The sequence below is a fragment of the Podarcis gaigeae genome (genome assembly GCF_964106915.1).
Source record: "Podarcis gaigeae genome assembly, chromosome: 9".
Taxonomy (NCBI): domain Eukaryota; kingdom Metazoa; phylum Chordata; class Lepidosauria; order Squamata; family Lacertidae; genus Podarcis; species Podarcis gaigeae.
The window spans coordinates 44,136,811-44,163,836 of record NC_139685.1 but is presented as its reverse complement, the minus strand read 5'-3'; the positions used below and the strand labels follow the sequence as shown (position 1 = coordinate 44,163,836).

General features: G+C 41.4%; 1 protein-coding gene across 10 annotated transcripts in view; it reads right to left on the bottom strand.

Moving 5' to 3' along the window:
* The window catches only part of INPP4B (inositol polyphosphate-4-phosphatase type II B), a gene marked incomplete at its 5' end in the record, with an annotated part of 263,874 nt that overhangs the window by 217,686 nt on the left and 19,162 nt on the right, over positions 1-27,026 (bottom strand). For 2 of the 10 annotated variants that reach the window (XM_083755440.1, XM_083755439.1), the window contains one exon: positions 955-1,017. The exons of the other annotated variants lie outside the window; for them this stretch is intronic. Of the gene's footprint in view, positions 1-954; positions 1,018-27,026 lie in introns of those variants that run through there. 10 annotated transcript variants of the gene reach the window in all.

Below are 27,026 nucleotides of genomic sequence, written 5' to 3'. Positions count from 1 at the left end.
ATTCTTGGCCAGTTAGAGTTCAGACAACACAGTTTGGAATATGCAAGCCAGGTGCTTCAAATCATGTCAGGTGCCCTGAATAAAGGTAAAAACCTGAGTGGATTGAGATTTTTAAAGTCCTCACAATGTCCTTTAGTGCTTTCCTCTCAGCTGTACAACCACAGATGAGTTACAAATGATATTAATATGTAGCTCTTCACTACTTCAAGATTAAGAGAAAAATGTAAACAGCTGAAACTATTTCCGACTGCATTAAGAAGAAACCTTTTAAATGGTCAAAGCATACATAAAATTAAAAATGTTAGGCAAGATGTGAGATTACTGAACATTTTAAAATGCTATGGTTTGATTGTGATCTATTTAAATTGCCAGAAAATATGGAGTAGCTTGTCATGTTAATGGAGACAAAGTACAAAATTTTAGAGTATTTTCTACAGTCCAGTAAGATTATGTTCAGAGAAACTGATGAAAATTAAGACTTCCTTCCACTTATTGAAGAAAGGAGTAATCTTGGCATAGGATTTTCTAAGCTTCAGAACAGCATGTGGGTTTGACTGCAGACGGATATCCTTCATAAAGGAAAAAGGTGCCTGATCTAGCACACTTAAAGCCCTAGATCACAACATTCAAACATATGAAGACATCCAAAGGGGAATTTAAGACATGTAACAGTATAATCCATATATCTTCAGTTTGCTCCTGTGTTATGTAGTGGTATGATGTACCAAACACAAGCGGGAGAAGAGAAATTGCAACACACATTTCAAAAATAAGCAAAAGATTTCTGGAAGTTCCATTTATTTATTGGATCTTTATATACACCATTTGCCCTATGCTCACAGAATGGTGTACAACAAATTAAAATGCACCAATATATATTTCTGAAAATCAGTAGAAATATCCTCATCCTTAACTAAAAAAAGAGAAGATAGCATAAAATAGAAGCAAACTGACCTCAGTGAATCACGCCACCTTCCCTCCAAAGGCCTGGAGAAAGAGGCATGTCTTCCTCTGCTTCTTGAAAGAATATAACAGTGAGGTGAGAAGACACACCTCGGTGAGGAGATCGTTCCCAAAATTAAGAGCTGTTGAGAAGACTCTGTTGCAATGCTGTCAATAGCAATTTGTCACTTCTTCTGATGGCTAAAGGTGTTACCATCACTTTTCTTAATTTTCTATTTACGTTTGTTTCATTGTCAGTTTATATTAAATACAACTTTACCTGTTCAATCTGCATTACACGCTCTTTCTCCACCCCCTCCCTATCTCTCATTTATATTCCATATGTTTGTCTCATTTTCAATTCAACTGTCCAAATAAATAAAAGGAAAGCTAAATGCAGAAGGGTCAGAGCATCTGAAGTAGGAATCGAGTCATGGGGGTAGGACAGAGAGAAAGTCAGTGCAGGGAGAAAGAAGGACAAGGAGAGCCAGTGTGGTATAGAGGTTAAGAGCAGTAGACTCGTAATCTGGGGAACCGGGTTCGCATCTCCGCTCCTCCACATGCAGCTGCTGGGTGACCTTGGGCTAGTCACACTTCTCTGAAGTCTCTCAGCCCCACTCACCTCACAGAGTGTTTGTTGTGGGGGAGGAAGGGAAAGGAGAATGTTAGCCGCTTTGAGACTCCTTAGGGTAGTGATAAAGCGGGATATCAAATCCAAACTCTTCTTCTTCTTCAAGGGCAATGCTTATCGGGGGGACGGACCTGTTGCCCTTTCATATTATTATTATTATTATTATTATTATTATTATTATTATTATTATTAGCATAGCCCAACTGTTCTATTTTAAACTTGTTCTCCCTTGTACTGAATGAGTAAAATGACTCATGTTGTTCTCAAATACAATTTTACTGAATGTGTTCTTCTGTGGATAAAGCAGCATGGCCTAGCCTACAATGCCGACAAACAATCAAAGCAACAGCTCTAAAGCAGGCAGGAGCTATCTATATCAGTAAAAGGAGAACAGTAAATTTTATAGTTTTTCATTTCCCCTTCATGTTAAACTAAGGCCATAGCACTAACCTCTAGGAGCTGTGTCATTTTGCAGCGATGCTGTAGCAGTTTCAAGAAATTACAGCAGTAATGCTCAAAATGGAAGTGGGGTTAATGTTCTCCATGACAGTATTTTTTCAAAGCCTATTTTCTGGAACTAGTGTCTTAAGGTGTAGGGGAGAGGGGATTTTCAACTCTTACAACTCATCAATATTTGGACACACATCTAGAAGCAAAAAACAACAACCAACCCCCCACAGTTAGCTGGGGACACATCGTTTACTGCCCATTTCTGGGTACTACAGCATGAAATGAAAGTTTTCAGTGTCTTTTCAGTTTACTGCAGAGTGCAATCATTGTTTAAGGCCTCAAGTTTTGATGCTTTATTACTGTGGATATAAACTTTCTCTCCTCTCCACTAAAGTTTACAGCAGCTCTTCTGCTGCTGCAAGACAAGAAATACTGTTATCGGCCACTCCCTGAAATGTACCAGCTATTTCTCCTGGAGCCAAACTATACATTGCAGCACAATGTGCATGAGAGTAGTTGGAGACCTCTCTCTTCCATCTCAGAAAAAGCTTCTTCATGAGTTGGGTGATTACAGCAGAGAAGCAACGGGGAGGGGCGCTTAATAAAACCCCACACCAGAAATTCATGTTTACCCCATCATCTCTTATGAAGAAACTTTTCTTACCTCATCTACAAAAAAAGCCATCAGGTTATGGTTACATGAATTTGCATTTAATCTGGCCCTAAGTGCTCATCCAGATGCTCTCATTGAGCAGCCAAGTGTCGTCTTTCTTTCCAAACAGTCCGGTATGTCAATGGCTGCTTGGAACTGTGCCATCTCTCCATTTGTCTGGTAGCACCCAGCAGACGTGCAGGATGATGACACTGTGGCCAGTCTTTGCTTTAAACCTGGGGCGCCTCTAGGCTAGTGTTTTTTGCAGGTGTAATCTGCAACGTGTCGTTGACACAATAATGATGCATTAGTGGTGGGTTTACACTGGACAACCCGTCATTCCATTTCATTAGTTCTGTGATGTTCCCCAGAGTTTTATTATTACTGACATCTGGAGGAGGACTGCTTTGCTATAGAACAACGGAAGTGAGGCCAAAAAAAATCCCAGGGTGCTTATGCTATGGAAATTTTAACAGGAAGTTGCAGGGTCCACACTGACCGGAAAGGAAGCAATGTTTGCGAAGCAGGAGCAAACAGTATTGAAAGTGTGATCATATATATCCACCCCAATACCATCATGAGCACAATGAATCATAAATCTACAATAAAAAATACACACAGAGAGGCCCTTAATCCAGCTAGCAGCATTTGAGCTGCCACTGTTTTCTTGCTGCTGCTGAAGCACCAGCTAAAACCTCAAAATGTCCATGAAATGGTAGGAAAAACAGCATCATTCCATTTCCTTTCCAGAAACAGCATACAGAAAAGAGGATAGAAAACCCTATATAGGGCCAGTCGTTTCTGTTTCCATATACTGTCCTTGAAAAAAAAGCAGGAAAGAATGTTATTTTCTTCTTAGGAGCATGTTGAAGTTTGAGTTTATGCATACAAAGCATTGGTACAAGCCTGTAGCTCAGGTGAGAGGCGGAGAGAGAAGAGAAATGAAAAATCACCAATGGCTACTTCATCTCAAAGCGCGAATTCCACCCACCCACTCAGAGAGCACCATGAACCACTGCCACAGCACACTATTTGTTTTGAATTTAAGGAGAAGGAGTAATGGTGTGTTGAATTAATTACTCCATTAATCAGTCAACATAAATGGATTTTGGAGCAGGATCATCTGGGTGAGAAATTAATTGGGGCAATGGATGAATTAATGAAAGTGCTGATTTGGGTGGTCTGAGGTAGGGTGGAAATTAACTGAATTATTTATTTGGGATTGTTTTAATGTAGAAATAAATGGCTTCCTTGAGGAAATTTGAATTCTAATAATTTTGCATTTTCATGCATAAATTAGAATATGCAGTTTTGTGTCTTCTTCTTCCATGGTGCCTTTCCTACCTTTTGGGCACACTAGTGAACTCACTAGAAGATTTCTACTCATGCTAGACAGAGCCTACACAGTTTATTGCAGGTGGTGGTTGCAGTTTGCACAGCTGACTTGCCACACTCACTGTAAGAGTGCCCTATGGAAAAGATACCTGCATTTTCCCAGGCCCTTCCTGTGCTCACAACACACTGGGAGCCTGAGAAGCCACAGCTCAGGGTCATCTGCATAGAAGTTCTCCTGGAATACAGAGTGTGCAGAAGACATAACATAAGGGACCTACTCTTCTGTCTTGCATGACAATGGGAGAGAGCCATAGCTCAGTTGTAGAGCATCTGCTGTGGATGTACAAAGCCGCAGATTCATCCTCAGCATCCCCAGATAGGGTGAGGAATACATGGGAACTATTGCCATCAAAGTCGGGCAATACTGAGCTCAATGGACCAATAGACTGACTTGGTATGTTCCAAATTAGGAGGCCTTGGTGGGAATGGTTTATGATGCTACCAGGGCTTTTTTTCATGGAGAATTCACAGGAACTCAGTTCCTGCACCTCTCAGGTGGGTGCCATTGCTATTCTAAGAGAACAAGGGAGAAGTTCATGGTGACTTCCGGCCATAGCTGTCAACTTACAGATTTGAAAATAAGGGACCAGCAGCCAAAATAAGGGACCTGCAGCCTCACCTGTTCCAGGCAGTCCAGTCTTCCTGTCCTCCTGCAGCCTGGTCAAACTCATGCTGGTAGCTTCGAGAACACTGTCCAACCAACTTTGTAACCAGAGGTTCAGCTGAATAGAATCTGAATCACATGCACCACAAGGCCTATGCAGCCTCAACTTAAGATGGCTCCCCAGCCTGGCTTTGCACTGCAATGTTTGCAGCAGCACGTGCAACAAAATGGCATCCAGCATTCAAAAAACCCCTCAGCTTGCATTAACTAGCCACACACAAGGCATGCAAGCTCCACCCCCAGTCGTTCTTAGACTTCTTATTGGGTGAGCAACACAGCCAAGCAACACAGTTGGAGCTTCCCTCCTCCCTGGCCGGCAGGGAGGGAGGGAGAGGAGCTGCTTCTTTTGAAATTCAAGGGACATCATTTAAGGGACCATTTAAGGGACATCCATCAATAAGGGACAGCAGCGGGACATGGCGCTGGAATAAGGGACTGTCCCTTCAAATAAGGGACACTTGACAGCTATGCTTCCGGCACCTCTTTTTCTAGAAAAATAGCACTGGATGCTACCATTCCCAAAACAAATGTGCTGTGCATGTTCCCCTTCAGTCCTGGTACGTGCACTCAGTTCAGCTCATCTTGTCACTTGTGAAGACTGCCCTTCATTCAGAGACACTCTATTCTACCCATGAAAGGAGCTTTTAGCAAACAATTATGTGGTATCCGCTGCACTGTAAGAGGCAGGTCTATCAATTCTACAGCTGTGCTAAGCTCCAAGAATTAAAAATGAATAAACTTGAAGAGATAAAAGGCAAGGTTCCTTCATATCAGTATGGCACACCCCAAAAGACTAGTTTCACATGCCCCACAAGCCTTAGTTGGGGAAGACATGGAAGAAAGAAAGAATGAAATGAGAAATCTGTGATTTTATATCAGTGCTATATTAATTGCTAAAAAGCTATTTTTTCCCCACTCCAAGTTCATCTAGTAACTGCACATGCCACTGTTCAAAGCTCACAAATATCTACATACCTACTTTCTAATTAAAAAGATAATACCGCTCCTGAGAACACAACTGTCAAACAAATAAATCTGGAAAAACAGTGTCTCCATGCCATTATATTAAGGCGAAGCCATAAATCATTTTAACTGTGTCTCTGCAGTAACAATACAATGTTAACGGGCAATGACAGTCCCAATTTTAAAAGAATTCCTTATCACATATGGGAGGAATAAGCGGGGGAGGGGAGAGAATAAACAAATTCATCAGTACTGATCACTTTAAAAAGTTACTACCTGAAGTACCAAATTAACCCTTACCTCTGCAGCCAGTAATTTATTATCCTTTATTTATAAGGCAGGATAGCCTTATCAATTGCTTCTACAGGCATAGGTTTCTTCCATAACCACTAAGAAGCCATTTTGGCATGCAAGTGATATAGAAAATAATATTAATGATACAGTGGTACCTCGGGTTACAGATGCATCAGGTTACAGACTCCGCTAACCCAGAAATAGTACCATGGGTTAAGAACTTTGCTTTAGGATGAGAACAGAAATTGCACGGCAGCAGCAAGAGGCCCCATTAGCTAAAGTGGTACCTCAGATTAAGAAGAGTTTCAGGTTAAGAATGGACCTCCAGAACGAATTGAGTTCTTAACCCGAGGTACCACTGTAATAGAAAAAGACTTGATTAAAAAAAAACACCTTGTATTTGCAGTTTTAAAATTGTATCAGGAACTCAAAAAGAAAGTATTCTTTTGCCTTATTTCAGCATACCACAGTGGGCATGTATTATTTTTTATTGTATTTACATACCTCCTTTTATTCCAAGGAGGTCAAGCTGGTTCACGTGGTACCCTTCCCCATTTTATCCTCACAACAACCTTGTTAGGCTGAGAAATGGCAACTGGCCCAAGGTCACTCAGTGAGCTTCATGGCTGAGAAGGGATTCAGACCCTGGCCTCCCAGGTCCTCGCCCAACACTCTAACTACTACCCCTTCATTCATTCAGAAGAGAGCCAGTGTGGTGTAGTGGTTAAAAGCGGTAGACTCATAATCTGGTGAACCGGGTCACGTCTCCGCTCCTCCACATGCAGCTGCTGGGTGACCTTGGGCCAGTCACACTTCTCTGAAGTCTCTCAGCCCCACTCACCTCACAGAGTGTTTGTTGTGGGGAAGGAGGGGAAAGTAGAATGTTAGCCACTTTGAGACTCCTTTGGGCAGTGATAAACTGGGATATCAAATCCAAACTCCTCTTCTTCATTATCCTCATGAACGGGCATCCCTTGATTAAAAGGAGCTATGAGCTCATCCCTGGCACACAGCTCCCCCAGCCCAGCCATCCATGTGTCAGTGTGGACACTTAGACACAAAAGCCTTCACAACAATGTACAGGGAGTGGAGGTGGGGCTCAGGGAACTATTTGTCAACAGTTGTAGACACCAGCCCTTTTCATCACACAGCGCCCCTTCAGGGAAGCAAGGCTGGAAGAGAGCTGCTGTTTGGCTTGTTTCTTTGCTCTGACATGTACTGAATTGGATGTCCTAAAAAGGAAATATTATTTATTTTAAAACATTTTTATCCTGCCTTCCCACATCAGTGACCAAAGTAGCTTACTTTGGAGGGGGGGGGGAGGCAATAAAATAAAATCTGTAACCTGCAACAGCACAAAAATAAAAAAACAAGAAAGAAACCAGCAGTAGCAAAGTCATAAAAGAAGCAGATTGGAAGAAATGTGCAAGAGAACAGGATTTCCTCCCTAACTTGGTGCCCAAATGATGTCTGATTGTGCCAACTAGGTCTCTGTTCAAAGCACATTGTAAGGGCAGAATGCCATCACTGAAAAGACCCTGTCTCCTGTTGCCTTCCACTTGACCTCTGAAAGAAAGCTCAAAGCAGGAGGTGGTAGTCAAAGCTAATCCTACTTGGAGTAGACCAACTGAAGTTAATAGACAGGACTAACATGAATTTCAATGGTTCTCCTCTAAATAGGTCTTTGATCAGGCATAGGCAAACTTGGCCTTCCAGATGTTTTGGGACTACAACTCCCATCACCCCTAGCTAACAGAACCAGTGGTCAGAGATGATGGGATTGTAGTCTCAAAACATCTGTATTTTTAATCTCCTGTTGGAAGCCGTCCAGAGTGACTGGGGAAATCCAGCCAGATGGGTGGGGTATAAGTAATATATTATTATTATTATTATTATTATTATTATTATTATTATTAATTTATTAACAACAACAACAACAGGAAATCGTCTCTACTAGTCTAATGCTCCTCGCTGAATTAGCCAAACAGCTCTCCTACTTTAGAGCAGACAAGATGTGCTTTGACTTCCCTCTGAGCTGCTCGGTTCTTGCATCTTCCCCACACATAAAAATGAAATGGTAGCACTATGGAAATGTAGCTGGCTTAGTGGATCTGCTCTACTTTAAAAAGATTACTCATCTCCTACACTACTCCACATTTTACGGATTTTCATTAACTAGAAATAATGAAGAAATGCCAGGAGTACTAGAAGATTCACTGTGATAGATTTTATAATATGGCATAAGTAATATTGACTGTACTTGGTAACAGCTAGGTTTCTGCACACCATAGTGGCACTTCATTCCCTAATGGACAAGCCCTTATTTCCCTGACATGGACAAGGTCAATGTCAAGAGCTAAATTATTTTTGCAAACATCTTCTTCAGTTCCCTCTTGTAAGCCTCTGTTTTCAGATGGAATCAATAAAGGCCATGCCTCAAACATACCACTTTATTCCTAGACCAAATTATGTTAGAAAGCCTAAGGGCTAAAGAAACGTCAATGGTACTTTACTATTTCTGAAATGTAATTATCCATAGGATATGTTCTAGAAATAAATATCTCAAGGTCAAAGTGACATAGCAAAATGTTGTAAAGGTCAGTTGTATGCACAAACATATTCTTACCCTTTGCTTACTGTGATGCATTGCGGTAACAATAGTAAACATTTTAATTCTCTTTTTTTAAAAAAAGTTTAACCAGGCACTGTTGCTTGAATGCTGCAGCCTTTGACAAGGTCCTTTGAAATTATTTCCAAAAATGTAAGTGCCAGAAACATTTATTTAAACAGCAGTTCCAGAAAAAAACAAAACAAAGGTGCATGTTGCACGTAGTTCCACAAATCTGTTCTGAGATCTAGGTTTCTTTTAATTTATACAATGCAGCACCCAGGACTGCAATTTGTAGAGGGAAATGGGGGTGGAGAAGTGATGAGGCAGCTGTACTTGAATCTTTTTCCCATGTGCAGATGAAAGTAATGGAGGCGATTTTCAGAAGAAAATCAAAGCAAAACAGTTAAGCAGCTTTCTCTGTCCACAACAGTCTTTCACCTCACATTGCGGCATCTATCTGCAGCTATACAGTATAAGCAAGGCAGTTAAAATAATGAAGCGATACCTAGAGGACGAGAAGGAAATTGCAGTCCATATGAACTTTGGGGGGAGGGGAGAGATAAAGAGAACATGCAAACACACACAAGCTTTGCCTCTGTTTTGTTTTGAATCCAATGCAGATTCTACTCTGCAGTATCTGGAAGAGTGTGAAAAACAATGAAGGAAGAGATAATATGGGTTTCAACCAGATCTTGATCAATTTTGACTTGGACCTGGGAGACCAGTGTTCGAACCCCTGCTCAGCTATGAAGCTCACCGGGTGACCTTGGGCCTGTCACTTTCTTTCAGCCTAACCTACATCATAGTATAAAGGGGAGAAGTGTGCATGTCACTTTGAGTTGCTTGAAGAAAAGGGGGGGGGGGAATATTGAAGTAATAACAAAAATAAAAAATGTTGCCAGTCTTTCCATGCTTCCACAAACTAAAGCCAGCAACTTGTTTTTGTTTCAATGGTTTATTATATCATGCTTTGATGATGAAAACCTCATATGAGAGAATTTAGGGAAGCAATAGCAATGGAGCTTGGAATGTCTCTATATTTATACAAGTGTGAATCCCATGAGAAAATATCATGTAGGAGTGGAAGTGCAGGCGTATCCCACCCCCCCTTTCTTTTACCATCTCTAGCTTGCCCTGCTGTTTTCCCCTGAGAAAGCCTGCTGTTTATCTCTGAATCAGAGCAAATGTCAATCGGGTTTTCTCTAGAATGATGTTTGCTCCAATTTAGCACTAAAGAAGAGTTTTGCAGCGAAACGTTGCAGGGCAAATAGGCAAAACTGCTCAGACTTGTGCTTTCTAGTTATAGTCAGAACAAACTAACACTCACACACATGCTTCCCAGCTCCATGGAGCTGGCTCCAGGACTAGGTGCTGCCTCAGCCATTCCTCTACTTAAGTAGAGAGGCAGTGGCGGCTGCAGCCGTCCAGCTCTTTGTGAACAGATGTTTCTTGTCTCCTTCAACCTCAAGGATGCTGTAGGAGTCTTGTCATGGTCCCATGGTGTTCAAACACCTAAAATAGCCATGGTCAAATGAATACAGAAGTATTTCTTCCATTCACCGTTAGCTCCCAAAGTCATCTTAAGTAGGATGAATTCATTGGGGAAAATATCCACTTCTCTTTAGGTAGGCAAACTCTTTCCACTCAACCTACCACACCACAAGTTTCTTTAAGCTGCAAGTAGCACTGAACCCACACAGTTTGAAGGATCCTACTGAGTTGTTGAAGTGGCCTCCTTCCATATCTTCATGCTGACCTTCCTATTCCCACTATGTGCTTAATATGCTCTACTTCACAGTGGGGAGGAGTTGTGGTGGACCACGTGACCACCCACTCCCCTCCAGGAGCGGGGGACAGAGTCCTGCATCACCCGGAAGCTCCCAGCCACATCATCAGCCAGCCAGCCAATCCGTTGGCAGGGGAGGCGTGACCAGGCCCCATTTAAACTGTGGCACGAGCCGGAGAACTTCCTCGCAGCTTGCTTCCTCAGTCTCCCGCCTGCCCTCCCTAATTTGCAGGTTTAGATATGGCCGTACTATGGACCGCAGTTGGTCGTCATTGAGGGGCCTGGTAAGAATTTTTCCACTTGGCTGATTGGCATAGGCCATTTGGTTTTCACCTACCTCAAAGCAATCATCACAACTTTGTAAGGTTTGGCAGTTAGGCATTGGTTGATCTTATAATGGGGGAGGGGAGGTGTGGCCATTACCTGCCCCTCCAAGCTTAAGGGTATTCCGTTAAAGGAATCTGGGGGTGTGGATCTTGTCCGAAGTCCGGGGCTGGGCTAGGCTATGCCACAACCCCGTCAGGAACCCTGGGGGAGCTCAAGTTGGTTTGCATCAATGGGGCTCCCCCTACCGCTGGTTGACCTGTCCCTACATGACAGGTAGGAGTCAGATACAGTCGGGTCATTTCCAGTGCCTAAGCCAATACTGCTCCCATTCTGTATCCAATAAAGTTGTAGCCTAAATTTGCCCAATAACATTAACCTAATATCCATGTCCTTGTGTCTCATTCATTGACGAGGTGGTGGTTTCAGGGTCTCGACACGCAACCAACTTGCCAGATTGCAAAAGGCAAGTTTAGAGCAAGACTCTACTAAGGGGAAAAATAGTTGTTTATATGGAAACCCATATACTGCACAAGCAGCAGGTGACATTGCATCAGGCTTCTTATCCAGAGGAGAATGACAAGACATACTTTGGGAATAAGCATCATTTTAGAGGACACTGTAGATGGAATCATGGAAGAGCATAGTACACAAGGTCCTCTTGTTAATTCTATGAGATGACGGAGAGATGCATGTTTTAAAAAATGCAAAAGCACACAGTGGGTTCTTCATTGCCGGACTGCTTTGCTCTCTGTGGCATGACAATTTAGAAACAGATACACAGCACAGTTGTGCACTACATGACTGAAGATAAACATTCATTGCAGCAACTCCATGCCCAGTTCCCACTATTGCTTGTAACTAGCCCCTGTCCCCTTACGCTACTTCATCTTCCTGTAAAGGAGAAGTTCTCAAACTCTGGACCACACTTTCAGAATGAAAATTTGCTCGTGCCACACCATTTTTTTTTACTCATAAGAAATACATGGGAAAACAAAAAGAAACAACTTCTAGCAGTGCTTGATTAATAACATAGAACAAACTACTTTATAATATGATCATGAGACATGAGAAAGAATAAAACAATGCAGCTACATAAGAACACGAATCATTCCTAAAATGTAATTATAGATGAGTCTTCTTCAGCACTAGAGAATAACTTGCACCTAAATATTAGTAAGGCAAAGGAGATGGTGTTGGACTTTTGGAGGAAGAGAGGGGAACTAGCCACGTTGTGTATCAGGGGGCGTTGCGTGGACAGAGTCTCTTCCTTTAAATTCCTGGGAGTTTACCTTCGTGAAGACCTCACTTGGAAAAATAATATAACTCAGGTGGAGGCCCAACAGAAACTCCATTTCCTCTGGGTCTTGCGAAAGAACAATGTTAAACAACAATTGATGACCTCGTTCAACCGGTCCAGAAAGTGCCCTCTCATATTGTATCACAGTTTAAGGTGCCATTTAATTTTCATATCTTAGTTTCTAACACTGAGTTGGGGCTTCCACTGCATGTGAAGATAGGCTCTGGCGGATTGAGCATTTGAGACCAATAGTGGGTCCAATGGACGAGAAGCCTGTTTCTGCATATACTGTAGAGAGAAGTGAAGGGCAGATGGGGCTCATCAACGTGGGAAGGTAGCCCATCAAGGAGAAGGAAAATTCTCACCCTAAACCTTCACTGCATTGCAGAATTTCTTCAGGAGAAGAAAAGGCTAAGTAGTACGCCCTACATAAATCTGGAGTGGATTCCCTAAAATGGTTGGATGGCACCTTATGCACCTCCTTCTGGTGCCAAATATATTGATGTGTTTTCCTTTGGACCACACAAGCGAGGCCAAGGGGGAGGGTCTTGTCATCTGGGCAGCCCATGACCTCCATACACCCTGCCCAGGCTTGTTCCCCCAAGGAGGTAACTTTGGTGCTGCTAACTGGGAGCACTTAGGAGGCACACTCCATTGTCTCTCGACACAGACGGATGCCAAAAAATACTGTACTGCACTGAAATGTTTAAATATTTCTTTGATTGTCTTTGAATCTCACCACCACACTTGCCATCCTCTCCTGCCACACTACAGCTTTAAAAGGCTCTCCGCCATTGCACAGTAGAACAACTTCCTCTACTGTAACCAGTACTAAAAACATCACCAGCTATCTGCAGCCTAACTCCCATCTTGCTTGATCCATTTGGCATACACAAGGTTAATACTAACTTTATTCCTTGTGTTGTGTAGCAAGAAGGTTCCCTGTTGCTCTGAACTGCAGCTCTGTAGCATGCCAATCGGCAATCAGTCTGGCTGCTGAAAGCATTCTTTTTTGGAAAGCAGGGCAGAACAAGTCAGATTTTTTTTAAAAGCACTCCCTTTTTAACATGTCACTGATTGTGAAGGGAGGTTAGCCTTCCAACAGGGAAGAGAAAGAAATAGCTCTTTAAAAATAATATCCCAATGAAGCAGAGCTGTTGAAAAATATGGTCGAAGGAACAGGTGAAATGAGAGATGCAAAGTAAATTTCAACCTCAAAATTTACTCTTTGATCATATAAATATTTTAATTCAACGGATACATAATGTAAAAAAAAAAAGACATTAATGAAAAAAGCAACCATGACAAGGAAGAGTGTTATCTTATTTGCATATACTTTCTGAAGCTACTTACTTTATGTGGTTTAAGAAAAATATTCATCACAGAAGCGTAAGAATTAAACATGAGTATTTTGCCCTCCTTTCAATATGCATTTGCACAGTCTTAAGAATTACATAAATTGAATGGTTTTTTGGATTATTTTAATTAGAACTACTAACAGATCAGCTTCAGGCCATCTCAGAAGAAGATACACACATTAATCATAAGGCAGAGGCTTCCAACCTTTTTGGGTCCCCAGCTCCCTTGACCAACTACATTCTTTCTGCAGCATCCCTGTCGGGCTCAGGAGCCCAGTTGGGTCACCCCTTGCTTGCAAAGCCAGCAGCCCCTCACCTTTTTTCAAGCACCCTCCCTTTTGGAGTGTTCCCTCAGCCTCCTCTCTGTTCCCCTCTCCTTGGGAGTCCTCTGGGCAGCTGCAGCTGCTGCTCCTGGTCTCTGAGCTGCCCCTGCCCTTCCCCAAATACAGGTTCCTCCTCACACTGCCCCACAGGGGCCAAGGAAGCACCCCTTGGCCAGCCCCAGGGGCACCATTCGCCTGGGGAGCTTGTAGTCAGGGCTGCCACAACAAACAGCTGCACAAGCCTTTGGGAGACAGAGGGCATCAGAGGAAGGGAGGGAAGCAAAGAGGGACAGAGGCCAGTGTTGCCCACAGCACCCCTGATCATCATTCAAAGCACACCAGGGTGCCATGGCATACTGGTTGAAAACTACTGGTCTGAGGAGTTGTTCAGTCTGCCTTTTAAAGCAAACCAACCTAATTTGCCCGTTCCAGATTTATATGCCCATTGGCAGATAGTTATCAACTGGATTTTGCACTTCTCCTCATGTTGCAGTGCAGTTTCAATGTCAAAAAGTGTGCAAAAATGAGTATCTTAGGGCAAAATGCATGTAAAAGCATACAAAAATGTGTATTTCGGGGCGAGAATACATATAAATTTGTACAATTTAGATGAGATTTTTTCTGGGGGTTTTTTAATAAAAAAGAAGTTCATAAAGCAAAGGATAGGACAGACTTATGACACTGCATGCAAAACTGTGACATAGTGAGAACAGGCTGGTTAATCCTTACTACAACCAGTAGTTGATTTCAGGGCAATCCCAGATATGCAGAGTCTACTCAGAGTCTACTTCACACTGCTCTGAATTTGTTCAGCTAATGGTATGATAGATGTAAATTTGGCTGTTTAGTTTATTTGGCATTTAAAATGGGCAGGTGAGAAGTTTAGATAATAGTTAACACCCTAAGGCATGTTGGGTGAAGAACATCTGACTAACCCCACCCTATTGGGTGGGGTTGATTGTTATGGTGCTCTTGGGGCCTGGCAGGTCCCACCTGGTGAATGCTGATCAGAGGGGGTGGGGTGGCACTTGTCAGGCTACACACCTGTAGCTTCCTTTTATAAGAAGATGGTTTTACCTCCTTTCACAACAGCCTGGGTGAGACAGTTGCTCTGGCATGGTTTAGCCCTTAGCAACAGGCAGATTTTCTGCCTTCTAGCAAAGGGTTAACCAGCCCACAGTTCTGTTTCATTTGGCACAAGTCGTCCTTGTGTTTGTGTTTTTTTCATTAATTTTCAAATTATTATGGAGCCACAGAGACAAATGAACAATAACAGAAATTCAATAATATATCCAACTAGAGGCAGGGCACATGAAACCAAACCATATTGAATAATAACACCTAATCTAAAATCATGGCAATCATACTTCTCTACACAGCACATAAAATCCCACCATACTGAATAGAAATGATCAGGATTTTCCTGCCCCTTGGATACACTTAACCTATTTCCACCCACCCTGCAATATCAAAATTCCAGAGGTTTTTGTACCATAAGGTTATGGTCAGATTTTTTTAACGCTTTCCACTGTTGTGCTATAGAGAACCTGGCAACTAGTAACACCGATGTCAAAAGTTCCTTTTGGTAGAATGTCTTGATAGTATCAATCAACATCTTTAGTAGGGATAACAAGGGAGATATTTGAATATGTGTTTTAATAATCGTCAATGTCTCCCAATAAATTTCATTCCAGAATAAACCATCCCACCAGAGATGGGAAAAAGTCCCTCGTTAAGAGTCTGGTGATATATTGGAAGCAATATGAGACAGCTCAATGGGTGTTTAATTTTAATAAATATAACCTTCAACCAATTCCAAGGTTGCTCTCCAATTCATCTACAGTGCTACCTCGGGTTAAGTACTTAATTCATTCCGGAGGTCCGTACTTAACCTGAAACTGTTCTTAACCCGAAGCACCACTTTAGCTAATGGGGTCTCCCGCTGCCACCACACAATTTCTGTTCTCATCCTGAAGCAAAGTTCTTTACCCGAGGTAATATTTCTGGGTTAGCGGAGTCTGTAACCTGAAGTGTCTGTAACCCGAGGTACCACTGTACTGGCTTTATTTGAATAACCTAACTGTTGATGCTTAAATACATTTGTTGTCTGTATGCAACTTTTAAAGATATGAACATATTAGATTACTTATTCCTGTCTTTCAAAGCCCTTTCTAGATATTTTGACTGAGTCATTGGCTGCTTCTAACAAAATAATAATGGAAATGAAAAGCCCCAGATTTCTCTTTTCTGCAGCAAAGATTCATAAAAGGATTCTGTTAGTTTAAGATACACTTTGATTCATTTTTATTTATATTCTTATTTTATATGTGTGTTATACATTTGACTCATTTTATGTTAAGAATGGTATCGTTTTGGCATGGTTTTTTTCTTATCTGACTGCATAATAAAATTTAACATTGATGCGGAAAACAATAGTTAAGCCCCTTACTGAGAATACTGAGCACCTGTGGAACATTGAATGGGGCTTGATTCAATCTTTCCAACAGAAAAGCAACAGACTGAGAAAGCACCTGTTAGAAATAAACATAAATAAATACAATAATTAGTTTGGCAGGCGGATTAATCAGGCATCAACTGGGCTCTGGTTACCCTCAATCTCTCCCAAATGTGCTTAAAGTAATCCATAGAGTTCCAAGTATATTCTGCAATACAGTTACAATACTAGCTGGTGAACACGTTAAGAGAACAAGAAGAGCCTTCAGGATCAGATCAAAGGTCCACAAGGAAACCATGAAGGCAAAAGCCCTTCACAGCCAGCAGGACTGGAGTCCATTTAGCTATCGTTAGTGCTTTGGATCAGAATATTTTTCTGGAAAAGAAGTTTTTCACAACTATCCTTTTCTTGAGACAATTGTCATTTCTGAGGATGTCTCATCCCAGATATTTTTTTCCCTTACATGTATTGAACAGATACGATAAAAGCCAAACTGGGCACTTTTTCAAGTGATGCTGCAGCAGAAGTGGGCCACCTGTTGCCTTGCAGATGCTGTTGGACTACAAACCCTCCCCATTGCATCAAGCTGTCTGGGATTGATGGGAGCAGGGGGTCGATTCTCACCTTGAAGGGCCATTAGATTCCTTACATCTGCTAACACTAGTAGTGTCAACAGTTTTAAGTGCCCTTTTCCATTAACATTTAGCATTATTATATTTATTTATGCATTTTATTTATGATTTTGTTTGCTTCAAGCAGTTAGTTCCCAGGGCAGTACGGAGCAGAAGAGAAACAACGAACACAATACAAAATCAGAAATGAAAGAAGAACAGATTAGAATGGTTCTAGCCCAGAGCTCAAAAGGCGCTGGCAGAACAAAAAGGTCTTTGCCTGGCACACAAAATGGGATAGCAAAGTAAGTGCCAGTTGCGCCTCTTGGGGCTCTGCCACTGCTGAAAAGGCCCTCCCCCCCGGTTGCCACCTTTTGTGTCATATAATTAGATTGCAAGCCTGCAAGTAAGTACTTATTTATCCTTCAGTATCTCTACAGAACTTCCAAAATTGTAGGCATTTTATAATTTGTTTATTTCTTTGATTTAAAAGCTACCCTAAAACAATAGTTCCCTGGGTAGCATGTAGTGTAAAATAAAGCACATACAAAATAAACAACAAAAACAACAAGAAGGCAGGTCACATCTTCCCAGGACTGACATTGCCAGAATAGTAGTCTGCAGATACGTAAAATACAATGGTTTTACAGTGGCCTGTAAATACTTGTTTGGAGGTGGTTAGTTTTAAATTCTACTTGAATTATTGTATATGCTAAATGTTGATTTGATAGGTATATTTTTGTCTGGGCTTCAATATTCATAATATAATTGATTACCACTTTATTGTAAAAATAAAATAAAAAAGAAAGTAAAAAAATGTTGCTCTGTCATGCTGAGCCAAGCCAGTTTGGTTTATCATATCCTCCAAACCCAGGTTTATGTGGTTTATCTCTTTCCATACTAACCACGAGCTATAGCCAAGGTTTGCCCTATGGTTTATCTGGGGAGATAAAAAAAAAAAGCCTCACACAATGAATCAAACCATGGCTTAGTGCAGCACAGCACCGAGGAAGGTGTGAAGTGGTTGCAATCTCATCTCCCAGAGACTATGCTGTCATACGTTCATGGTAAGCAATTGTTTGGCTTAGTGTGATGTGCAAACCGGGACAAAAAGAACTAGTAAACACACAATGCAACATTATGTGCTAAATTAATAGTGCTTTCGAAAAATTTATTGCACAGTGATTGATTTAAGTTAATAATTCACAAATATTAATTTCAGGACTTGACATGCTGGCATCCTGTTTTTTAAATAAATGTATCAATTTAAATATACTTGGAGATTCAATATTTATGTTATGTGAAGGGCTGAAACACCAAGCATAGAAGTTATTTCTAATAGAGCATGGTGGTTTCTGTTGCCAACTCTACTTTTAAAAACACGTATATAAAATACTCTGCTTTTTCTTCAGATCATAAAATCCCCCCCCCCCGCCTTTTACTAAAGATTTATGTGATAAGTTTCCTACTAGCATTCGGAAGCCCTGCTTTGGTAGTGCCAAGGAGGGAGGATGCCCTATAAACACAATGTTTGCTTTAGAGTAACAATTCTGTGAAAACACAAAAATAAAAGTCTATGTGTTTAGATGCATGCTTGCAACATGGAAGCAAACACACCCATACAGCTACAGTACTGTATATACTTATATGTATCACCCACCCCTAAGCAAATAAAACTGACAGCTTAGTGATGCCTGTTGTGATAAAGTGGTTAAAAGCAAAAAGAGGGGTGGGGAAGAGAAAACAATGTTACTGAACAGGATTATGTATTTTTTTGAAGATACCCTCTCAAAATGGCACCTGATACTACCTTTACATCTCTGCAGAGAAGGATGAAGCATTAAAGAAATATAAAGTTAACAGCATTCAATAGAATACCAGTTAACTTTAGTGGCAAAAAAGCAGTGATAGCTCTGACATTTTATAACATTTGTTCTTTTGAGCCTGAAAAGTTAATGGAATTGCCAAATCAGACGATACACTCTCAGAACTTCATGACGAATGATGGGGGGTTATTACTGCTTTCAGCACCTCCACTGTTTCCTTGCGATTGACCGGGAAGCTGGAGAATGCTGCAGCACAGTTGCCGGCAGGAGTTAGTGTTGCCACCTGTCCCATATAATATAATCAATGTAAACGAGACCCTGTCAGCATATAACACCTTTCTCAATAATTCTGTACTGTTTGTCTGTTTGCTACTGGGCCAAGATCAAGGTATTACTATTAGTGTTATGTACTGAAGTTCTCACCCTGGGCCAGCAGGGGGATACTGTAGATAGTTATGCAAATGAAGGATTGAAAGTGACGTTCAGTGATTGGATAGTTTGTATGCAAATGAAGGATTGAAGTTGACGTTCAGTGATTGGATAGTTTTAGAAAGTTGCAACAGTTACGTTGCTCTGGAGCTCTATATAAGCAGGCTGACTGAGCTCCTCAGTTCAGTTCTGTTCTGGCCTTTGAATAAACAAGAGCTGTTTGAAGAATCACTGTGTCGTCTGATATGTTCGCCCACAACTTAACAATTAGTATACAGTATCATGCCCATAACAGTTTGGAAACAGTTTACCTGTAAGATTGCCTTACCCTATATAAGTCCACTCGACCGCTCCAATCTGCAGAACTGGCACAATTACAGGTGCCACACAACACTCATCCCACAGTCTTTTTGTGTGGCAGCACCCACAATCATATCTGAAAACCTGCAGAGCTACTGCCAGGCATTAAGGACAATACTGAGATTGACCTACAGTCCGACTCAGCACAAGGCAACTTTCAGTGTTCCTGTGCATATACATTTCTAGACTAGAAAAGGAGTGACTAGCCAGTTGTTTCCCATCTGTGTCAAGAAATATTTTCTGGAAACAAAAATACCTGGGTTTAAGGAATGAGTTACGGAGCTTACATATTCATTCATGTATCCAAGGAAACTGGAGGTTAAGGTGCCACCGTAACTTCCATGCAATGTGAGCAGTAAACCTGCTCTATAGTCTCACATATTGTTCTTACAACTTTGGGCTACTCCAGATGACCTGCTTATTGAATATTTACCCTGATTTGTTTCATGGTGGTTATACATCTTCCTGCTAATCAATCTTTTATCTCACACCTTTTAGTGCATTTCCCTGTCTTATTCTTAACTACAAAATGTCTGTGTGAGGTGTGTGTGTATGTTTAAGTGGGTGCATTGCTCCAGTGTGCTATAATCCACTTTAATTGTGCAAACCTACTTTTCCAGGGGACGCAGGTGGCGCTGTGGGTTAAAGCCTCAGCGCCTAGGACTTGCTGATCGAAAGGTCGGCGGTTCGAATCCCTGCGGCGGGGTGCGCTCCCGCTGCTCGGTCCCAGCGCCTGCCAACCTAGCAGTTCGAAAGCACCTCCGGGTGCAAGTAGATAAATAGGGACCGCTTACCAGCGGGAAGGTAAACGGCGTTTCCGTGTGCAGCTCTGGCTCGCCAGATGCAGCTTTGTCACGCTGGCCACGTGACCCGGAAGTGTCTCCGGACAGCGCTGGCCCCTGGCCTCTTGAGTGAGATGGGCGCACAACCCCAGAGTCTGTCAAGACTGGCCCGTACGGGCAGGGGTACCTTTACCTTTACCTTTTACTTTTCCAGGCCATGTTGTTTTCTTGGCAGGGATACTGGAGTGGCTTGCCGGTTCCTCCTCCACTATGACCTGTCCGTCTTGGGAGGCCCTGCACAGCATAGCTCATAGCTTCTCTGAGTTATTTAAGCCCCTTCACATCACGAAAAGGCAGTGATCCATGACTAAACGACTAAACAACAACAACAACTTTTCCAGGACGTGAATGAATCCCTCCTGCAAAATACTGTCTGGAGGCAAACTTTATCTCCCCACTGCCAAACTTTTGCTACACCTTTTAGTTCCAGTTTAATCTTCCTCTGCAGGTTGGAAGGCAACACTGAAGCAAGGGACAGTGTTGTGTCACATTTTAATACAACTAGCTTTCCCAGCTCCACAGTTTTTGCTATTACATCTCATTTATTGCAAGTAATTCAAATGTCAGACAAATAATGATGCCTGTCTCCTCAAGAGCCGGCATTCCTTTGCTGTGTTGTGACAGATACTTACTACTATTCAAACAGACCTCCTGTAGGATTCCTTCAGAAACAAATGCAGGGAAATAGGTGCTCTGTTGGTTTCAATGAGCATATCTTCAAATATTTCTCTACATTGGGTTTGTTGTTGTTGTTTAGTCGTTTAGTCGTGTCTGACTCTTTGTGACCCCATGGACCAGAGCATGCCAGGCACTTCTGTCTTCCACTGCCTCCCGCAGTTTGGTCAGACTCATGTTTGTAGCTTCGAAGACACATTGGGTTTAAGACAGACCACATTGGGTTTTAAGACAGCAAAGCTATTTCATGACAACCATGAAAAGTTCATAGAAGTGAACTTTCCCGTCACTGTTGCTAGGCTCAGTGCAGCCATGGGTAGGATGTGTGTATGAACCCAAATAAGACACAGGACAGCAGTACTGGGATTGAATCAGGCCACGACTTTTACTGATTACAGGTGTCAGCAGGTCTTGGCATAGGCATTAAATGTGTATCCTTTTCCTTTCCCACTACTGCTTCCCAAGGCCCATCCCACATTGTTCAGAAGAGCATCCCAACTCTCAGTGGTGGATTTTCAGAGAATCCAAATTACTTCTGTGATTTTTCATTCCACAAGCGTCTTAGGGAGAAGGGTTGCATAGTGGGAGGACTCTGTCCTTTAAGATCAGGGAAGAGGAACCTGTAGCCCTCCAGATCAGTAGCATTCCCATCAAATTCCCATCAGCCCCAATCAGCATGGCTAATTGTCTGAGATGATGGAAACTAGAGTCCAACAACATCTGGAGGGCCTGGTTTTAAAGCCTGACAACATATCAGTTTTTAAAGGAGAGGGCTAAGAGAGAACCCAGCTCCCTTTACCATGTTGGCACACACTGTTCATCACCACAGTCAATATATGTTATTTCAGCTGGTGAGTTTTCCTTTGTTATGCATACAGAGCTTTCAGATTGTGGGCTGTTGAATTTTTTTGAAAAAATAATTGAAGAAATTTATGATTACTAGTCATGCTTCCCTACTTCTATTTTTCTTCAGGGTAATCAAGTGCATTACTTGTTCCTGAAACAGTAGCATCACCAACTTGCTCCAAATGTACACACTGACAGTTTGCAACACACCCTTTGAGGCATCCACTTTCTCATGAGTAGGTTCTCAAGTAATGGCATAAAAGATTATGCCTGGCATCCTTGGAATATCAAAAAGAAAGAAAGTATCTGCGAGCAGAACCTAACCCCACAGGGGAAACTGGGCATCCAAAAAAGCATAGAGCTGCACAATTAAGCAAATATGCAATTAACTAAAATTCCAGTACTCATTTACTGCATACAGAACCTTTATTCCAAGGCTCCCATAGCACGTTCAGACAATAATTAAGCCTCACAATACCCCTGTGAGGTATGTAGCAAATGCAAACCCAAATTAAAATGTAAATTGCTTGAAGCTGAAGTTTATGCATGATCCTCAAATATCAGAAGCCAGTTTGTGCAGTCACGAGTGATCTTTGAATTTTCTACAGTATTTTCTCAGTTTATTCTTTCTTACAAGTGCTGCTTCATGATGCTTTAGGTGCAAATGAACTGTACGGTTTTAAACCAGAGAACATTTTATTTCTAGAAAGGCACGGAGAATCTTACCATGCTAAAATAGCTTGTTAGGAAGCTAGTAAATGCTGCTACCCTTCAAATGGATTGATCATTCAAAAATCAGCTAAAGCGGCTTCTTATTAATAAGATATTCGTCTTGTTCAACTATTCAGTGAACAAAATTATCCCCAAATATGGTGGAACCAGCTCAGTTCTCTTTAGAATGCAGTTGTGAGCATTCCTCCTCTGAAATACTTACATTGGTTCCAAAATTAACTACCACAAAAATTAAGAATCTTGTAGATTAAGACTAAGAAATAAATTGAAATGTGTGAGCATCAAACTCTTGCAAGGACTTCTGCTATAGCAGCAATGCTAGAGCACCTCTTTTCTGCTTGAGAGAAGTATTCAGTGATAAGGTAAAGAGATGCAATTACTCGCCTCTATCTATGAGTGTTTATTGACTTCAGGCAAAGGCCCTTGGAGCACATAATACTAAGTAATAGTTATGGGCTGCATTCATAAGTGGCAGGGAGCTCTGGACTCTTTCTTCTCCCCTGTCTTATTCCAGCACAGCCATGATAAGGATCCGCTTGCACTTTTGAACTAACTGGAGTTCCCATTATGACTGACTTGGGGGGATTTGTTTAAACAAGCCATGATTTTTTTTTAAAAAAAAAATTCATAGCAGAAAAACAGGGAAAGAGAAAAATAGGAAAAAGTACCAAATATTGTAACCCCCGGCTCATGAAGAAGTGAATTATGGCCAACATGACAAAGATGTCTTCTATTACTATAGTTAGGAAAGATACGAAATACTGCCCCCTTGAATGGGGGTGATCCCATTTTGTTGCCCTACTGGTCAGCAGAGTCACCCACTTTACTGTATGAGGAAATGTTGACATTTTGGAAAACAAGTCGGAAAATGTAACAGATTTTCTGGCAATGAACTAAGATCGGTGGCGTAGCGTGGGTTATCAGCACCCGGGGCAAGGCAAGTAATTTGCGCCCCCTAACCCATGGATTTGCACCCCCTAACCCATGGATTTCCCTAACCCCCAGATGTTGCGCCCGGTGCAGCCGGCCCCCCCTGCACCCCCACGCTATGCCACTGACTAAGATAAAGTACTGGTAGATGTAAACCTTATAAAATTTAAAAAAAGTAGTAGTATCTGATTTTTCTCTCATATATTTACCTTATGCAGAGGGGAACAGACCTCTTTCTGCCTCCAGGTCCATTATCAGATTTTTGTATCAGTACCTGCAGTCAAGGGCAAGGTGCACAGCGTACAGCTAACACCTGAAGCCTCCTGGTTTCCAAACAACTATTTCAACCTTCCCTTTCCCCCGTGCTTAATAGCTTTCAATATATTCCTTACATAATGATTGGCATGACTGCAGATATACAAATCTCCCAAGCAAAATATAATGAGAGGGGTTTTAAGGAAGGTTCTCTGTTTTTTTGTTTAGTATGCATTCTGTTAAATTCAGAAGTGAATAATTAATCATATTTATGGCATTAGCATGGAGGCATGGAAGTAACTAAAATGCTACTAAGGGTGCAGTCCTAAGCACACTTTAGAGTGGAAACAAGGCATATTGATTGAACTCAGCGGGCCATGCTTTCAAGAAAACATATTGAGGACTGGGCAGCTAGTACTCACAACATGGAAAGTTACAGCTCACTCTGAAATCCTTTGTTTTAAACATAAATGGAGCCCCTGGACAGAAACTTATGAAGGGCAAGAAAAGGAATAGCTGGTCCAAAACATTAATAGTTATAGCATTTCATACATTTTTCTTTGAAAGGAAAATTATGCTCACACTATGTGAACTGAAGGGCACTCAGCCCTTACACAAGCTTACACATACTTGCCCTGGGATGCCAAAAGGATTTTCTGGGCCTGGTAAACTGTATGTGGATTGGGACACACACACACACACACACACACACAGAGAGAGAGAGAGAGAGAGAGAGAGAGAGAGAGAGAGAGAGAGTGTGTTGGCAAGAATATATTAACTTAGCCTAGCCTGCATACCTTGTTACAGAGACAAAAATAGCAAAAGAAGGTGGTTAATATTCACAACCTTGACCTCTTGAGAAGAAAAGCACGGTACAAATATATAATGCAATTATTGTAAAGAAAAATAAACAGAAACAGAAAAGCAGCCTCCACTTGCTTTAAATGCAACATCCTGCAGTCCTTATATTTTACAGCAAAATACAAAAACAAAACAAAATTTTTGCCAACACTGGAGATGCAAATACATATATACAGTGCTTTTTTCTGGGGGGACGCAGAGGTACGCATACCCCTAAACATTTTGTGAACCTAAGTTTGGTCTCATTGAGGTGCAGTATTTCAATATGAGTAGGAAAATGAGAGTACCCCTAAACATTTTTTAAGAAAAAAAGCACTGCATATATAATAGCTTATTGTTGGGTCCCTCCCTCCACCACCTGTACCCTACAGGGAGAGGAGAGGAGCATGAAACTATTAACTTATTTTAGGATCAAAGCCATGATCTGCTGCAGATTCACAGCATGTCGCCTGCATTTGCTTTCCATACACAAGAAATGCTGACTCCAAGAAACTGAAGCTGCATCTTGGGACACCCATGGCTTACGTAAACAGCTGGATATGTACAGGAGTCCTATGGATCAGTGTAACATATACACATATTCAGAATTTCTCTCCTGTACACAAAGAAATTATCCTGTACACACAGAGAGAAATTAATTTAAGTATGTGGAGTTGGATTAGGCTGCAGTCCTATACCCACTTATCTTAGACTGAGGACCGCTCAACTCATTTGGACTTACTTCTAAGTAGAAATGGTTAGCAATGCATGGCTCACATCTAATTCACCCCCCTTACTATATTTAATATCATTTGTTTCATGTTTCCCAACCCATTCCATATAGTACTTGGCAGCTTTTTGTGTGCTGTTTGGAATTCTGTCTTTTCTGTTATTTTAATTACTTTTCTCTTGGCTGTATTCTTGCAATGCCTTGATCTACTGCTTGTGCAAAAATGATTTCATTTTTAATGGGTTTTACCCTTTTGATTTCCTCCTTCTCTTTTTAAAAACATTTAAGCTGTCCTCTTCTTGCAGACTTTGAATTTTATCGCTTGCGCATGTGAAAGAGCAATAGCTTTTTGCTTGCCTTACAGCTGATTAACTGCAAGGAAGCCATCGAATATAAAATACAATGTGTTTGATTTCTAAACAAGTTCCTCCAGAGCCCCTTTTTGTGGTCAAGGTTAAGCTATTCCTTGGTACAACCCTACTTCTACTGAAAGTCCATTCCAAAATACTTCTAGAAATGCTTTCCTGTGCCCTTTGGGGAAGGGCGCTGATGGGCTGCCATTCCTTACCTGCTTTGTGCATTTCAGCTGTTTTACTGATAGTGTTCTTATATGGCTGTTTTTAAATACTTTAACTGGACTGTGTGTGGACCACCCTGGACTCCTGTGGGAGGAAGGTCAAGGTAGAGATATAATAAATAAAACAATTTTAATGACATAGGAAAAGCAACCCATCCTATCCTGTTTTACTGAGGATTTTTAAATAGGTGTTTTGCTTGTTATTTGGTGTTATTTACAAACTACCAACTAAATAGTCTGGTTCCTTCCCCAGTCTTGTATAAGGGGAAATACAGCAGTACAAAAGTTTTTGAGCCATTATTTGCATATAATAAAGAAGACCTTAGGAGTGTAATGGAGTGCAACAAATTTGCAACATTAGCTTTCATCCAATTGAGCTGTTCGAATTTGGAGTGGGGGGGACATGCACCAGGAGCAGCAAGGCTGCAGGGAAGTTGCATGGGATACTGCATGTCCGTTTTCCGTGAAAGTACACACTAATCATCTCTGCTTCTACTTTCCTGGAAATGGTTCTTAGTTGAAAAACCACCGTGGTATGAAATTATTTTCAGTACACGGCATAAAAAGAGTGTCTTAACTGATCATGGAGACTTTTGTAAAAATGAATTTGAGGTTAAGAATATTAAGAAGAGTTCAACACAAGACGAAATGGTTAAATCGGCTATGATAAAGTGGGCACAGGACATTGGGCATAACATTATGTTTGAGGACTGGGAAAGGTTATGGACCACTGGGCTGAACTTCACTGCATGTAATGCTTTGAAGGAAAATGTAATGAAAATGATATACAGATGGTACATGACCCCAGTTAAACTTGCCAAAATATACCATTTGTCTGATAATAAATGCTGGAAATGTAAAGAAAGTGAAGGAACATTCTTTCACCTCTGGTGGACTTGCCCTAAAGTGAAGGCCTTCTGGGAAATGATATATAATGAGTTGAAAAAGGTATTTAAGTATACCTTCACTAAGAAACCAGAGGCCTTCCTCCTGGGTATTGTCGGCCAGAAGGTGTTAAAGAAGGACCGAACATTTTTCATGTATGCAACAACGGCAGCAAGGATACTCATTGCTAAGAACTGGAAAATTCAAGATCTACCCACACTGGAAGAGTGGCAGATGCAGCTGATGGACTATATGCAATTGGCGGAGATGACTGGCAGAATCCGAGACCTGGGAGAAGAAAGGATTGAAGAAGATTGGAAGAAATTTAAGATTTATTTAC